The following is a 15,233-nucleotide window of genomic DNA, read 5'->3' on the forward strand; positions in this document are numbered from 1 at the left end:
CATGGGACACTGGGTGACGGCAGACAGGCAGTCTGTGCGCTTGATAGAAAATGAAATCCAAGCAAACATACCAGATATTCAGCCACCAGGAACGCCTGGAGATTTTGTCCAACAAGAAGCCGCCCAACAAAGTACAGAATGCCAAACTTTGTGTTGCTGAGACGGCCCCCGTGAGGCCGAGGCAGCACCTGTAGAGCCGAGGTGGCCCCTGAGAGACTAGGATGGCCCCGGTGAGGCTGAGGAGGCCAAGGCAAGGCTGGGGCAGCCCTGGTGCAGGTGGGACAGCCCTGGTGGGGTAGAGACGCCCCAGTGAGGTTGAAACAGCCCCAGTGAGGTTGAAACAGCCCCAGTGAGGCTGAAAAGGCCCCGGTGAGGCAGAAATGGCCCCGGTGAGTTCGAGTCAGCACTGGTGAGGTCGAGACGGCCCCAGTGAGGTTGAAACGGCCCAGTGAGGTTGAAACAGCCTCTGTGAGGTTGAGACGGCCCCGGTGAGGTCAAGACGGCCCCCGTGAGGCTGAGACAGACCCGGTGATGCTGGGACGGCCACGGTGAGGCTGAGACGGCCCTGGTCAGACTGGGACAGCCCCGGTGAGGCTGAGACAGCCCTGTTGAGGTTGAGATGGCCCCGGTGAGATTGAATAGGCACTGGTGAGGTAGAGACGGCCCCAGTGAGGTCAAGATGGCCCTGGTGGGGTCAAAACAGCCCTAGTGAGGTTGAATTGGCCCTGGTGAGGCTGAAACAGCCACAGTGAGGCTGATACAGCCCCAATGGGGTTGAGACAACCCCAGTGGGGTTGCAACGGCCCCGGTGGGGTTGCAGTGGCCCCAGTAGGGTTGCAACGGCCCCAGTGAGGTTGAAACAGCCCAGGTGAGCTTGAGACAGCCTTGGTGAGGCTGGGACGGCCCCAGTGAGGTTGAGATGGCTCCGGCAAGGTTAAATCGGTGCTGGTGAGGTCGAGACGGCGCCGGTGAGGTTGAAATGGCCCCAGTGAGGTTGAAACGGCCCCGGTGAGTCTGAAACAGCCCCGGTGAGGTTGAGACTGCCCCAGTGAGGTTGAAACGGCCCTGGTGGGGTTGAAACGGCCCCGGTGAGGTTGAAACGGCCCCTGTGAGGTTGAGGCGGCCCCTGAGAGGCTGAAACGGCCCCCGTGAGGCTGGGACAGCCCCTGTGAAGCTGGGGCAGCCCCTGTCAGGCTGAGATGGCCCCTGTGAGACTGAGATGGCCCCTGGGAAGCTGAGAAAAATACCACATGAATGCACTCATTTATGGATAATAAGAAACATTATGGACGGATGAACAAAAATGGATACAGAGGCAGAGCAGTATTGAGCAGAATGTCAAACGACAGTGGGAACCCTGGGGACGGTTGAGGGGAGTAGGAGATCACCTGAAAGATTTATATGCATGCATATGAGAAGAACTAATGGACACAAGACACTGGGGGGTGGGGGAAGCCGGGGGAATGTCAAGGGGGAGAAAAAAAGAGAGATGTGTAGTACTCTTTGTAATACTTTAAGAAATAAAAAAATAATAATAACCTTAGACATAAATGGATTAAATGCTCCCATCAAAAGACATAGGGTAGCTGAATACATACAAAAATATGACCCATATATTTCTGTCTAAAAGAGACCTACCTCAGAACAAAGGTCTCACACAGATTGATAGTGAAGAAACCGGAAAAATATTTCCTGGCAAATAGAAAAAAAAGAAAGCTGGGTTAACAGCACTTCTGAAAAAAAAAAAAGAAAGAAAAAAAAAACCTCAAAGTGGAGGCCATTAAAAGAGATAAGGAAGGCCACTTGATAATATTAAAGAGAGCAATTTAACAAAAGAATATAACTCTGCTAAACATATATGCATATATATATATATATATATATATATATATATATATATATATTTTAAAAAACCTTCTGGAAGATATCAAGGAAGAGATTGATAGCAACACAATCATAGTAGGGGACTTTAATACCCACTGACACCACTGAGTTAATGTGGAGATCAGCTATAGCATTTGGACAGGTTCAAGCCTCAGACTAATGAGAGGGCATGGTCCTCTCATGGCAAAGTCATGTGCAATTCCCAGCTTGGAAGTCAAAGTGATACAGGCTAAGTGGCTAAGTCAGTGTTTCTCAACCTTGGCTGCACATTAGAATCACCTGGGAATCTTTAAAATCCTGATTTCTGGGCCTCATTCTCCGGAAATTCTGTTTCTTTGTTACTAATGTTGTGGCCTCACCCCATAACAAAGAAACAGAATTTCTGGAGGATGATGCCCAGAAATCAGGATTTTAAAAAGATTCCCAGGTGATTCTAATGTGCAGCCAAGGTTGAGAACCAATGGGCTAAATGATAGAGACTGAGGGAGGTGCAGCAAGTTCTGCCAAAACAAAGCTTAATAGGGTTCAGGTGCATGTAATTGAGTAGATTCAAAACCCACAAGAACATTGTAAACATCTTGACCATGCTATTACTTTGCCTCATGGAATCTGGCTATAAAATAAAGACTCGGCTTGCAGGCTGTGGCACTGTCTCTCCATCTGAAAGCAGCATCCCACCGAGCCCCAGCTTTATTCTCTTGTCTGTCTTCTTTAATCCTTCACCACCTGCCACAGGTTCACCCCTTGCCGTGCTGAGCATGGCACAGGTAAATCCTCTGAACAAAAATCAGCAAAGAGCCGAAACCAGTTTGGCTCCGTGGATAGAGCGTCGGCCTGCGGACTGAGGGGTCCCAGGTTCGATTCTGGTCAAGGGCATGTGCCTGGGTTGCGGGCACATCCCCAGTGGGAGATGTGCAGGAGGTGGCTGATCAATGTTTCTCTCCCATCGATGTTTCTAACTCTTTATCTCTCTCCCTTCCTCTCTGTAAAAAATCAATAAAATATATTTTTTAAAAAATCAGCAAAGAAACAGCAATCTTAAATGACTCACTAGATCAGATGGAACTAATTGATATCTTCAGAATATTTCACCCCAAAGATACAGATTATACATTTTTCTCAAGTGCAGGGGACACTTTCAAAGATAGACCACATATTAGAACACAAGAAAAGTCTCTTCAGATTCAAGAAGATTGAAATCATATCAAGAATCTTAGAAGATAATGGCATACAATTAAAAGTAAACTGCAAAAAAAACACAATTAAAATAAATCAATGACTTGAAGACTATATAGCATGGAATTAAACAATAACTGGGTTACCAAAGAGATTGAAGAAGAAATAAAAAGCATCCTGAAAACAAATGACAATAAAAACACAACAATGCAAAATCTATGGGACACAGTCAAAGCAGTCTTGAGAGGGAAGTTCATAGCTCCATAGGCCTACCTCAAATAAATAAGAAAAAGGATGACAGCTGTGGCTAACTGGTTGAGTGTCAACCTATGAAGCAGGAGGTCACAGTAAGATTCCTGGTCAAGCCATATGCCCTGGCTGAGGGCTTGACCCCAGTGTGGGTTGTGCTGGAGGTGGCCAATCAGTGATTCTCTCTCATCATTGATGTTTCTATCTTTCCCTCTTCCTTCCTTTGGGAAGTCAATAGAAGTATATAAAAAAAAGAAAAAATGGTAATAAATTATCTAACCGTACAACATAAAGAACTAGAAAGAGAGCCAAAAGTAAAGCCCAGAGTTAGCAGAAGGAAGGAAATAATAAAGATCAGAGTGAAAATAAATGACATAGAGAGAAAAAAAAATACACATACAAAACATCATTAAAACCAAGAGCTGGTTCTTTGAAATGATAAACACAATTGATGAACCTCTAGCCAGGCTCACCAAGAAACAAAGAAAGAGGACCCAAATAAACAAAATTAAAAACGAAAGAGGCTCAGTAATAACCTATACAATAGACATACAAACAATTGTAAAACAATACTACAAAAAAACTCTACTCCAACAAACTGGGACAACCTAGCCAAAATGGACATATTCCTAGAAAAATACATTCTTTCAGAACTCCATCAGGAACAACAAAAAAACCTGAATAGGCTGATAAGTACTGATGAAATTGAAGCAGTAATAATAATAACAATAATAATAAACTTCCAGAAAACAAAAGGCCTAGTCTGGATTGGCTACACAGGGCAGTTTTACCAAACATTAGAAGTAGAAATAAAACCCATCAATCTAAGACTATTCCAAAAAATTCAAGAGGTAGGCATACTTCCAAGTTCTTTTGATGAAGCCAACATTACCGTAATCCAAAACCAAATAAATACACTACCAAGAAAGAGAATTACAGGCCAACATCCTTGATGAACAAACATGCTAAAATCACCAACAGAATTCTAGAAAATCAGATCCAGCATTACATTAGACAGATCATACACCATGAACAAGTGGAAGTTATCCCCGGGATGCAAGGCTGATACAATATAGGCAAATCAATAAACGTGATACATCACGTAAAAAAATTACATAATCGTATCAATAAGGCAGCAAAAGCATTTGACAAAATCCAACCCCCTTTCTTGATAAAAACTCTCAGCAAAGTGGGAATAGAGGGATCATACCTCAACATAATAAAAGCCTTATAATTCAAACCCACAACAAACATCATACTGAATGGGCAAAAATTAAACTCATTTCCTCTAAGAACAGGAACAAGATAGTAATGTCCACATTCACCACTCCTGTTCAACATAGTACTGGAAGTGCTAGCTATAATGATCAGTCAAGAAGAAGAAATAAAAGGCATCCAAATTGGAAAGGAGGAAATAAAACTATCATTATTCTCAGGTGACATGATATTGTATACAGAAAGGAAAAAAAAAAAAAACCACACCATCAAAAACTATAAGATTTAATAAATGAATTCTGCAATGTAGCAGGATTCAAAAGTAACACCAGAAATCTATGGCTTTTTTATATACAACAATAATTACCTTACAGAAAGAGAAATTAAAAAAGCAATCCTATTTACTATTACAACAAAATATTTAGAAATATAAGAATAAACTTTTTTTTTAATATATTTTTTATTGATTAAGATATTACATATGTGTCCTTGTCCCCACGTTACCCTCTACCCCCCACCCCCCCCACCCCCGCTCATGCCCTCACCCCCCCGTTGTCCATGTCCATTGGTTAGGCCTATATGCTTGCATATAAGTCCTTTGGTTGATCTTTCCCCCTTACCCCCACCCTCCCCTACCTTCCCTCCAAGTCCCGACAGTCCAATCAATGCCTCTCCGTCTCTGGATCAGTCCTTGTTCATCAGCTTATGTTGTTCATTATATTCCACAAATGAGTGAGATCATGTGGTATTTATCCGCTCTCCAGTTCCATCCATGCTGTGGCAAATGGTAAGAGTTCCTTTTTCTTCTTCCTCTTCTTAAAGAATACCTTTCAGCATTTCATATAATGCTGGTTTGGTGGTGATGAACTCCTTTAGCTTTTTCTTATCCGTGAAGCTCTTTATCTGACCTTCTATTCTGAATGATAGCTTTGCTGGATAAAGTAATCTTGGTTGCAGGTTCTTGCTATTCATCACTTTGAATATTTCTTGCCAGTCTCTTCTGGCCTGCATGGTTTCTGTTGAGAAATCAGCTGACAGTCGTATGGGTACTCCCTTGTAGGTAATTGACTGTCTTTCTCTTGCTGCTTTTAAGATTCTCTCTTTATCTTTTGCTCTTGGCATTTTAATTATGATGTGTCTTGGTGTGGTCCTCCTTGGATTCCTTTTGTTTGGGGTTCTCTGCGCTTCCTGGACTTGTAAGTCCATTTCTTTCACCAGGTAGGGGAAGTTTTCTGTCATTATTTCTTCAAAAAGGTTTTCAATATCTTGCCCTCTCTCTCCTTCTGGTACCCCTATAATTCTGATGTTGGTACGCTTGAAGTTGTCCCAGAGGTTCCTTACACTATCTTCATATTTTTGGAATCTCTTTTCTTTTTTCTTTTTCGGTTGGGTATTTTTTGTTTCTTTGTATTTCAAATCTTTGACTTGATTCTTGGGATCCTCTTTTCTGCTGCTGGATCTCTGTAAATTATTCTTTATTTCAGTCAGTGTATGCTTAATTTCTAGTTGGTCCTTTTTCATGTCCTCCATGGTCTCCCTATACTTATTGAGGGATTCATTAAATTTATCGGCGGTTTCCATAAAATTCTTGAAAAACCTTATAACCGTGGCCTTAAACTCTATATCCAATCGTTTGCTTTCCTCCATTTCTGCCATTTGTGACCTGTTTCTTTGTCTCCGCATTTTGGCAGCTTCCCTGTGTTGATAGAGTGGCCCTGTGCGCCAGGTGTCCTGTAGGGCCCAGTAGCTCAGCCTCCCCAGTTACCTGGGGTGGACACTCTTGGTGCACTCTTGGTGCCTTGGTTGTTGTAGAATCACTGGGAGGAATTGACCTCCAGGCCAATTGGCCGTGAGAATCAGCTGTGTCTAAAGTGGGAGAACTTCTGTGCTGAAGACACCCTTCTGGGGCAAGACTTGCTTCAGTGGGGCTTTGGTGCTCACTGAGTCTGCTCCCTGAGTGCGTCCCTTATGGATCTGAGGAGTTGCAGTCTGGATGGACCCCCTCTGACCACTGGGTACAGTGGCTCCTGGATCTAAGGAGGTGCTAATTCAGCCTCTGCCTGAGGCCACACAGCAGGAGCCACGAAGAGGCTCAGCTGTGAAGCAATGCAAGCCGCTGCGGGGCCTTGGGCCTTCTCTTGGAAGTTCCGGGTCTGCCTGGTTCGGCTGCAGTTAGGTACATTCACATGCAAAAGCCTCTGCCGCAGCCTGGGTGGGGCGGGGTCTCAGGGAGTCAATGGGCGGAGAAAGCGGCTATGGCCGATTCTCCGCCCGGAGTCGCGCGTCTCAGTGTTCCGGTAACGGCTGCAAGCACCTCTGAGGGAAAGCCGCCCTCAAGTTCGCTCGCTGCCGGACAGACCAGCTTTTCCCCGTATGAGACCTGGGTCCCCAGAGACTTCCCGGAACCGGAGTTCAGAGCCGTCGGGAGCTTGTGATTCAAAAAGACAGCCGCGTCCTCAGGCGCCACCCCCTTTCCTCGCGCGCGCGCGCGCGCCGCCGTACCTCTGCACTTCACCTCCGCAGCGCCTCTGGCTCTCAGCGTGCTTTTCTTTCCTTCTAGTTGTGGAATTTACACTCAGCCAGCCTTCCTGTTGTTCTGGATGATGTTTGCTCAGTCCTTTGCGGTAATTTTCAATTATTGTGTGAGGCGATAATTTCCCGGTGTTTACCTATGCCGCCATCTTAGTTGCTCCAAGAATAAACTTAATAAAGGAGGTAAAAGACCTGTACTCAGAAAACTTCAGAACACTAAAAAATGAAAAAGAAGAAGACATAAACAAATGAAAGAATATACTGTGTTCATGGATTGGTAGAATCAACAGCATTAAGATGTCCATAATACTCAAAGAAATCTATAGATCTAATGCAATCCCCATTAAAATACCAATGGCATATTTCACAGATATAGAAAAAACTCTCGCAAAATTCAGATGTAATAAAAATAAAAGACCCAAATAGCCACAGCAATTCTGAGAAAGAACAAAGTTGGAAGGATCACAATACCAGATATAAAGCTAGATTACAAAGCCACTGTTCTCAAAACTGCTTGGTACTGGCAAAAAAAACAGACATAGAGACCAATGGAACAGAACAGAGAACCCAAAAATTGACCCAAGCCATTATGCTCAATTAATATTTGACCAAGGAGGCAAGAACATATAATGGAGACAAGACAGTCTCATCAATAAATGGTGTTTGTAAAATTGAACAGCAACATGCAAAAAATCAAACTAGAACACCAACTTACACCATTTGCAAAAATAAGCTCAACATTAATAAAGGACTTAAACGTAAGATGGGAAACCATAAAAATCTTAGAAGAATATAAGTAGCAAAATATCAGACATATGTCATCGCAATATCTTTACCAACACAGATCCTAGAACAATGGAAACTAAGGAGAAAATAAACAAATGGGACTACATCAAAATAAAAATTTTCTGTACAGCAAAAGAAACCATCAACAAAAGAAAAACAGACTGAAACTAAGATGGCGGCATAGGTAAACACTGGGAAATTGCTGACTCCCACAACAACTTCAAAAATACAACGAAAAGACAAAACGGACATCATCCAGAACTACAGGAAGGCTGGCTGAGTGTAAATTCTACAACTAGAATAAAAGAGAAAAGCACACAGAGACTCAGAGGAGCTGTGGAAGTAAAGTGCAAAGGTACGGAGGCTCGAGCACGCACGCGGAAAGGGGCTGGTACCTGAGGACGCGGCTGTCTTTTTGAATCAGGAGGGAGTCACAAGCTCCCGACTGCTCTGAACTACGGTTCCAGGAAGTCTCTGGGGATCCAGGACTCATACGGGGAGAAACTGGACTGTCTGGCAGCAGGCAGAACTCTGAACTTGAGGGCGGCTTTCCCTCAGAGATGCTTCAGCAATTATCGGGACACTGAGATGCGCAGCCCCTTAGGGCAGGGCTGAGGACCAGCCATAGCTGCTTGCTCTGCCCTTTGATTCCCTGAGACCCCGCCCCACCCAGGCTGCGGCAGATGCTTTTGCATATGAATGCCCTGGCCCTTTTCAACCTGAAAATCACCTAACAAATTGCAGCTGGGCCTATATAGACACCTTTTGAAAGAGAACATACAGAAGGCCAAGAGACATGAAAACATGGTCAAAGTTACTAATCATCAGGGAGATGTAAATCAAAACAACAATGAAGTACCATCTCATACCTGTCAGAATGGCTATTATCAACAAACAACTAGTCAACTAGTGGTGGTGAGGATATGGAGAAAAAGGAACCCTCGTGCCCTGCTGGTGGGAATGCAGATTGGTGCAGCCACTGTGGAAAACAATACTGAGTTTACTTAAAAAATTAAAAATGGAACTCTCATTTGACACAGTAATCTCACTTCTAGGAGTATTTCCCCTGAAATCAGAAACACCAATGAGAAAGGTCATATGCATCCCTATGTCCATAGCAGCACAATTTACAATAGCTAAGGTTTGGAAACAGCCTATGTGTCCATCTGCAGACGAGTGGATGAAAAAAACAGCGGTACATCTACATAATGGAATACCATGTTGCTGTAAAAAAGAAGAAACTTTTACCATTTGCAACAGTATCAATGGATTTGCAGAACATTATGCTAAGCAAAATAAGATAGTCTAAGAAAAATAAATATCACATGATCTCACTCATTTGTGGAATATAATGAACAACATAAACTGATTAACCAAAATACAGCCAGAGACATAGATGCATCGAATAGACCAGGGGTCTTCAAACTTTTTAAAGAGGGGGCCAGTTCATTATCCCTCAGACCGTTGAAGGTCTGGACTATAGTTTCAAAAAAAACTATGAACAAATTCCTATGCACACTGCACATATCTTATTTTGAAGTAAAAAAACAAAACGGGGACAAATACAATATTTGTATTTGCATGTGGCCCGCGGGCCGTAGTTTGAGGACCCCTGGAATAGACCATCCAACCTAAGAGGGAAGGCAAGGGGTGGGAGTTAAGAGATCAACCAAAGGACTTGTATGAATGCCTATGAGCATAACCAATGGACACAGACAGTTGGGGGTGAGGACCTGTGCTAGGTTTTGGAAGTGGCCGGGAGAGGTCAATGGAGGAAAAAGGATACTTATGTAATAAAAATAAACAAGAAAAAAATGTAAATGTCTTCTATAGTGGCTGCACCAGTCTGCATTCACACCAGCAGTGCACAAGTGTTCCTTTTTCTCCACATCCTCTCCAGCACATGTCGTTTGTTAATTTGTTGATGATAGCCAGTCTGACAGGTGTGAGATGGTACCTCATTGTTGTTTTGATTTGCATCTCTCAGAGGATTAGTGACTTGGAGCATGGTTTCATATGTCTCTTGGCTTCCTGACTGTCCTCTTTTGAAAGGTGTCTATTTAGGTCCTTTGCCCATTTTTTGATTGGATTGTTTATCTTCCTTTTGTTAAGTTGTATGAGTTCCCTATAAATTTTGGAGATTAAGCCCTTATCAGATATGACATTGGCAAATATGTTTTCCCAAATAGTGGGTTTTCTTGTTGTTTTGTTGATGGTTTATTTTGCTGTGCAGAAGCTTTTTATTTTGATGTAGTCCCATTTGTTCATTTTTTCTTTAGTTTCAAATGCCCTAGGAGCTGTATCAGTGAAGAAGTTGCTTCGGCATATGTCTGAGATTTTGTTGCCTTTGGATTCTTCTAGGATTTTTATGGTTTCCTGTCGTACATTTAAGTCCTTTATCCACTTTGAGTTTATTTTTGTGTATGGTGTAAGTTGGTGGTCTAGTTTCATTTTCTTGCATATATCTGTCCAATTTTCCCAACACCATTTATTGAAGAGACTATCTTGGCTCCATTGTATGTTCTTGCCTCCTTTGTCAAATATTAATTGAGCATATTGGTTCGGGCCGATTTCTGGGCTCTCTATTCTATCCCATTGATCTATATGCCTATTCTTGTGCCAGTACCAGGCAGTTTTGAGAACAGTGGCTTTGTAATACAACTTGATATCTGGTATTGAGATCCCACCTACTTTGTTCCTTTTCAGGATTGCTGCAGCTATTCGGGGTCTTTTTTTATTCCAGATGAATTTTTGGAGAGTTCGTTCTAGATCTCTGAAGTATGCCATTGGTATTTTAATGGGAAGTGCGTTGAATTTATAGATTGCTTTGGGTAGTATGGATATTTTAATGATGTTGATTCTACCAATCCATGAACACGGTATGGTCTTCCATTTGTTTATGTCTTCCTTAAAAAACTGAAAATGGAACTCCCATTTGACCCTGGGATCCCACTTCTAGGAATATATCCCAAGAAACCAGAAAGGATATATGCACCCCTATGTTCATAGCAGCACAATTCACCATAGCTAACATCTGGAAACAACCTAAGTGCCCATAAGTAGATGAATGGATTAGAAAACTGTGGTACATCTACACGATGGAATACTATGCTGCTCTAAAAAGGAACTCTTACCATTTGCAACAGCATGGATGGAACTGGAGAGCATTATGCTAAGTGAAATAAGCCAGTCAATGAAGGAAAAATACCACATAATCTCACTAATTCATGGATAATAGAGACCATTATAAACTTTTAAACAATAATAGATACAGAGGCAGAGCTGCCTCAAACAGATTGTCAAACTACAGCAGGAAGGCCGGGGAGGGTTGGGATGCAGGAGGTAGGGGGGTAAGAGATCAACTATAGGACTTGTATGCATGCATATAAGCATAACCAATGGACGTAAGACACTTGGGGATAGGGGAGGCTAGGGGACTGTCTAGGGCGGGGGGATAAAATGGACACATATGTAATACCCTTTGTAATACTTTAAGCAATAAATAAAAAAAATGTAAATGTAAAAACGAAATTCAGTAATCCCTGTAAATAGCAGACCCAGAGCACCTGTATAACATATGGCACAATGACATTGCGGTTGAACTTCACTGGCAGCAAGTTGGAGGTTTGATTCTCAAATTGAATGGGACATCAAATATCAAGTCCTAATTACAAGTGGAGAGACCAAACAATGCACACAGGGGGCATTCCTAGAGTATCCAGCTCAGGTAAACAAGATGACTACACCACTGGACCCCTGATGATATTTTCCACAAAAGGAAATCCCAAAATGACACCCCACTAGAGAAGTGGTTTTCAACCTTCTTAATGCCACAACACTTTAATACAGTTCCTCATGTTGTGGTGACCCCCAATTTCATTGTTACAAATTGAACATAATTAAAGCATAATGATTAATCACAAAACAATATGTAATTATATATGTGTTTTCTGATGGTCTTAGGTGACCCCTGTGAAAGGGTCGTTCAACCACCAAGGGGGTCGCAGCCCACAGGTTGAGAACTGCTGCACTAGAGGTATAGCAGTTCTGTCTATACATAGAAGCAAATACAAAAAGACAACTAAAATGGGGAGACAAAGTAACAATCTCTAAATGAGGGAAAAGTGTATTCTCCAGAAAAAGAACTAAATGAGATAGATGCAAGCAACCTATCAGGAAGAGTTCAAAGCAATGGTTATAAGATGCTTAAGGAACTTAGTGAAATTTAAAACAACATGAAAAAAATAATAGAGGCCATGAACAAGAACCAAACAGGAATCTACGTTAATAAAAGACAAAGATGCTAATTAACAGTACCTTCGCTATGCCCATCAACCAATCAGAAGAGTATGCAAATTAACCCAAAAAGATGGCTGTTAAATTTGCATACTGCAGGTGGGGCGGGACAGCGTGATCCACCACCCGCCCCACTGCCATCTGGGCCTGCCATGTGCGACCCTGGGAGGCAGGGCAGGCACTGCGGGATTGGGCCTGCCATCTGCCACACTGGGAGCGGGCCTAAGCCAGCAGGTGGCTATCCCCCGAGGGGTCCCAGACTGTGAGAGGGCACAGGTCGGGCTGAAGGACACCACCCTCCCACCAGTGTACAAATTTTTATGCACTGGGCCTCTAGGAATGAATAATATATTTGACATCAAGAACACACTGTAGGAGAAACCAAGATGGCGGTATAGGTAAACACCGGAGATTGCTGCCTCGCACAACCACTTCAAAAGTACAACTAAAAGACAGAACGACATCACCCAGAACCACAGGAAGGGTGGCTGAGTGGAAATTCTACAACGAGAAGGAAAGAGAAAAGCATACCGAGACTCAGAGGAGGTGCGGTGCGGAAGTAAAATACAAAGATGCGGAGGTGCATGTGGAGTGGGTTGGCGGCTGAGGGCACGGTTGTCTGTTTCAATCGGGAGGGAGTCTCAGAATCTGGGCTCCAGTTCTGGGCGAGTCTCTGGGGACCCAGACTCAAAAGGGAGAAGCGGGACTGTCTGGCTTCAGTCGGAACTCGAGGGCAGCTTTCTCTCCGAGGTACTTGCTGCGGTTGCTGGGACACTGTGAGGCAGAGCCTCTGGGGACAGGACTGAGAGCAGCCATAACTGCTCGCTCCGCCTGCCCTGCTCATCCCGTGGGACCCGCCCTGCCCAAGCCCTGCACAGAGGCATTTGCTGGATAGCCTCTGGCAAAGGCTAGATTAGCACCTCTCTAGAGGACAGAAGTTCTCCCACTGCAGACACAGCTGATTCTCACAGCCAGTTGGCCTGGAGGTCAAATCCCCCCAGTGTTACCTACAACAATCAAGGCTTAGCTACAACAAGATTGCGCACAAAGACCACTAGGGAGTGCACCAAGAATGCATAAAAAATGCGGAGAAAAGAAACAGGACACAAATGACAGAAATGGAGGAAAGAATAATGCTGGATATAGAGTTCAAAACCACACTTTTAAGGTCTCTCAAGAACTGTGTAGAAGCCACCGATAAATTTAGTAAGGCCCTCGAAAAGACTGGTGAGACCGCCAATAAATATAGTGAGATCCTCAAGAAATCTAATGAGACCCTCGATGTTGTGATAAAGGACCAACTAGAAATTAAGCATACACTGACTGAAATAAAGAATATTATACAGACTCCCACCAGCAGACCAGAGGAGCGCAAGAATCAAGTCAAAGGTTTGAAATGCGAAGAAGCAAAAAACACCCAACGGGAAAAGCAAAATGAAAAAAGAATCTGAAAATACAAAGATAGTGTAAGGAGCCTCTGGGACAGCTTCAAGCGTACCAACATCCGAATTATAGGGGTGCCAGAAGAAGAGAGAGGGCAAGATATTGAAAACTTATTTGAAGAAATAATGACAGAAAACTTCCCCTACCTGGTGAAAGAAATAGACTTACAAGTCCAGGGAGCACAGAGAACCCCAAACAAAAGGAATCAAAAGAGGACCACACCAAGACACATCATAATTAAAATGCCAAGAGAAAAAGACAAAGAGAGAATCTTAAAAGCAGCAAGAGAAAGAAACTCAGTTACCTACAAGGGAATACCCAAATGACTGTCAGCTGATTTCTCAACAGAAACTTTGCAGGCCAGAAGGGAGTGGCAAGAAATATTCAAAGTGATGAATACCAAGAACCTACAACCAAGATTACTTTATCCAGCAAAGCAATCATTCAGAATTGAAGGTCAGATAAAGAGCTTCACAGATAAGAAAAAGCTAAAGGAGTTCATCACCACCAAACCAGTATTATATGAAATGCTGAAAGGTATCCTTTAAGAAGAGGAAGAAGAAGAAAAAGGTAAAGATACAAATTATGAACAACAAATACGCATCTATCAACAAGTGAATCTAAGAATCAAGTGAATAAATAATCTGATGAACAGAATGAACTGGTGATTATAATAGAATCAGGGACATAGAAAGGGAATGGAATGACTATTCTTGGGGGGGGGGGAAGGGCGTGGGGGATGCAGGAAGAGACTGGAAAAAATCGTGCACCTCTGGATGAGGACAGTGGGTGGGGAGCGAGGGCTGAGGGTGGGGTGGGAACTGGGAGGAGGGGAGTTATGGGGGGGGGAAGAGGAACAAATGTAATAATCTGAACAATAAAGATTTAATTTTTTAAAAGAAGAAGAAAATTTCCCAAATTTGAGGAAGAAAATGGACACCAAAATTCAGGAAGCATTAAAGAAGCTCAAGTAGAATGAACTCAAAGAGGCCATCACCAAGAGGCACATTATAATTAAACCATCAAAGTCAAAGACAATGGCAAAATCTTGAAATCAGCAAGAGAAAGAAAATTTTTTATGTACTAAAAATCTCCCCTAGGATTATGACAAGATTTCAATGCTGTTTTTATTAATAAACCTGACAATTTGTCTAATTACTATACAATAAAATTTGATATGTTTAAAAAAAAAGAACACACTGTAAGGTATTAAAGTAGATTGGATGAAGCAGAGGACAAAATCAGCAAATTGAAACACAAATTAGAAGTTAATACCCAATCAGAGCAGCAAATTAAAAGAAATAACTAAAAAGCAAGAAGGTAGCTTAAAGGAGCTTTTGTACAACATGAAATGTAACAACATTTGTATTATAGGAATACCAGAAGGGGAAAGGGCTGAGCGAGGAACAGAGAACATATTTAAAGTAATAATGACAGAAAATTTCCCCAACCTGGAAGAAAAATGTCACACAATTTCAGGAAGCACAGAGAATCCCAATCAAGATGAACCCAAAGAGACCCACACCTAGACACATTATAATTAAAATGGAAAAATTTAAAGACACAGAAATAATATTAAAGGCTGTAAGAGAAAGACATAAAATTACCTATAAATGATTTCCCATTATAATGTCAGCTGACTTCTCAATAGA

The sequence above is a fragment of the Myotis myotis genome, unplaced genomic scaffold, assembly GCF_014108235.1.
Source record: "Myotis myotis isolate mMyoMyo1 unplaced genomic scaffold, mMyoMyo1.p scaffold_m19_p_4, whole genome shotgun sequence".
NCBI classification, from domain to species: Eukaryota; Metazoa; Chordata; class Mammalia; order Chiroptera; family Vespertilionidae; genus Myotis; species Myotis myotis.